This window comes from Halichoerus grypus, chromosome 3, assembly GCF_964656455.1.
Source record: "Halichoerus grypus chromosome 3, mHalGry1.hap1.1, whole genome shotgun sequence".
NCBI classification, from domain to species: domain Eukaryota; kingdom Metazoa; phylum Chordata; class Mammalia; order Carnivora; family Phocidae; genus Halichoerus; species Halichoerus grypus.
This window is the reverse complement of record NC_135714.1, coordinates 46,945,912-46,949,062: the sequence shown is the minus strand read 5'-3', so window position 1 is coordinate 46,949,062 and position 3,151 is coordinate 46,945,912.

Sequence of the window (3,151 nt, the reverse complement as noted above, 5' to 3'; positions counted from 1 at the left end):
GGAGGGGCGAACTGGGAGTGGCTGGTGGTTTTAGAAGCACAAAGGGCAGAGACATGCTGACCTGGAGGCAGGACTGGGAGTGTTGCGGAGGGGAGCACAACCCAGAACGCTGCAGTTTATAGCAGCACAGACACAAATGGAGACAGTGTGGCCTGGAAAGCTCACTGAAGAACAGACTGCGATCTCTCTGCTCTGATGCAGAGGGTTGGAAATGGTCTCTTCTGCTCTGACTCTCGGAAGAGATGCGGAAAGCAGCCAGGGAAAGCGGCCAGAGAACAAAAGCCCCAATAAACTGATTCCCATTGAGCCCATCCCCTGCCACAGGGGGGCAGGGCAACTCTGCCCAAACAGGGTTGCCTGAGTAACAGCACGGCAGGCTCCTCCCCCAGAAGACAGGCTGGGAGAACAAGAGGCCAGCAACCCTAACGTCCCTAGAAAACAGGTGCATCTTGCTTGGGTTCTGGTCAATAATTTGGACTCTATACATTCCCTCAACCACCCATCAACAGAATGACTAGGAGGAGGAACCCCCAAATTAGAAAAGACTCAGATTATGACTTATGCTGCAGATTTACAAATGGATGCAGATATAACCAAGATGTCAGAGATGGAATTCAGACTAGCAATTGTGAGGACAATGGCTAGAATGGAGAAATCAATTAATAGCAACATAGAGTCTCTAAGGGCAGAAATGAAAGCTGAATTGGCAGAACTTAAAAATGCTATCAATGAGATCCAATCTAATCTAGATAATCTAACAGCTAGGGTAAGTGAGGCAGAAGAATGAATCAGTGACCTGGAAGACAATTTAATAGATAAAAAGGGAAAAGAGGAGGCCAGGGAAAAGCAACTCAGAATCCATGAAAATAGAATCAGAGAAATAAGTGACACCATGAAGCATTCCAATGTCAGAATTATTGGAATTCTGGAGGGAGTGGAGAGAGAGGACTAGAAGATGTATTTGAGCAAATCGTAGCTGAACTTCCCTAATCTGGGGAATGAAACAAACATTCGTGTCCTAGAGGCAGAGAGGACCTCGCCCAAGATTAAGGAAAACAGGCCAACACCCCGGCATGTAATAGTAAAACTCGCAAATCTTAGGACCAAGGAAACCATCTTAAGGGCAGTTAGGGGGAAGAGATTCCTTACATACAGAGGGAGGAACATCAGAATAACGTCAGACCTATCCACAGAGACCTGGTACGCCAGAAAGGCCTGGCAAGACATATTCAGGGTACTAAATGAGAAGAACATGCAGCCAAGAATACTTTATCTGGCAAGGCTGTCATTTAGAATGGATGGAGAGATGCAGAGCTTCCAAGACTGGCAGAAACTGAAAGAATATGTGACCACTAAGCTGGCCCTGCAAGAAATATTAAGGGGGGGTTCTATAAAAGGAGAAAGACCCCAAGAGTGATATACAACAGAAATTTACAGGGACAATCTATAAAAACAACATCTTCACAGGCAACATGATGACAATTCATATCTTTCAATAATCACTCTCAACGTGAATGGCCTAAATGCTCCCATAAAACGGCATAGGGTTGCAGATTGGATAAAAAGACAGGACCCATCCATATGCTGTCTACAAGAGACTCATTTTGAACCTAAAGATACATCCAGACTGAAAGTGAAGGGATGGAGATCCATCTTCCATGCCAGCGGACCTCAAAAGAAAGCTGGGCTAGCAATTTTTATATCAGACAAATTAGATTTTAAACTAAAGTCTGTAGTTAGAGACACAGAAGGACACTATAATCCAACAAGAAGATCTAACAATTGTAAATATCTATGCCCCAACATGGGAGCCGCCATCTACATAAGGCAACTGTTAACGTATTGTTATCAATATGACTCTTTATTTTGGTTGATCGTAGGAGACCTCAATACTCCACTCTCAGCAATGGACAGATCATCTAAGCAGAAAATCAACAAGGAAACAAGAGCTTTGAATGATACATTGGACCAGATGGACCTCATAGATAAATACAGAACATTCCACCCTAAAACAACAGAATACTCATTCTTCTCGAGTGCACATGGACCTTTCTCCAGAATAGACCACATACTGGGTCAGAAATCAGGTCTCAACCGATAACAAAAGATTGAGATTATTCCCTGCATATTCTCAGACCACAATGCTTTAAAACTGGAACTCAATCACAAGAAAAAATTTGGCAGAAATTCAAACACTTGGAAGCTAAAGACCACTCTGCTCAAGAATGTTTGGGTCAACCAGGAAATCAAAGAAGAACTTAAACAATTCACTGAAACCAATGAGAATGAAAACACATTGGTTCAAAACCCATGGGATACTGCAAAGGCGGTCCTAAGGGGGAAATACATAGCCATCCAAGCCTCACTCAAAAAAATAGAAAAATCCCGAATTCATCAACTAACTCTACACCTTAAAGACCTAGAGAAAAAGCAACAAACGATGCCTAAGCCACGCATTAAAAGAGAAATAATTAAGATTAGAGCAGAGATCAATGAATTAGAAACCAGAAACACAGTAGATCAGATCAACGAAACTAGAAGTTGGTTCTTTGAAAGAATGAATAAGATCGATAAACCACTGGCCAGACTTATCCAAAAGAAAAGAGAAAGGACCCAAATTAATAAAATTATGAATGAAAGGGGAGAGATCACGAATAACAACAAGGAAATAGAAACAATTATTAGAAATTATTAACAACTATATGCCAATAAACTGAGCAATTTGGATGAAATGGAGGCCTTCCTGGAAACCTATAAGCTGCCTAGAATGAATCAGGAAGAAATTGACAACCTGAATAGGCCAATAACCCGTAACGAGATTGAAGCAGTGATCAAAAACCTCCCAAAAAACAAGAGTCCAGGGCCTGATGGATTCCCTGGGGAATTCTACCAAACATTCAAAGAAGAAATAATACCCATTCTACTGAAGCTGTTTCAAAAAATAGAAACAGAAGGAAAACTTCCAAACTCATTCTATGAGGCCAGCATTACCTTAATCCCCAAACCAGGCAATGACCCCATCAAAAAGGAGAATTTCAGACCAATATCCCTGATGAATATGGATTCCAAAATCCTCAACAAAATCCTAGCTAATAGGATCCAACAATACATTAAAAGGATCATCCACCACGACCAAGTGGGATTTATCCCT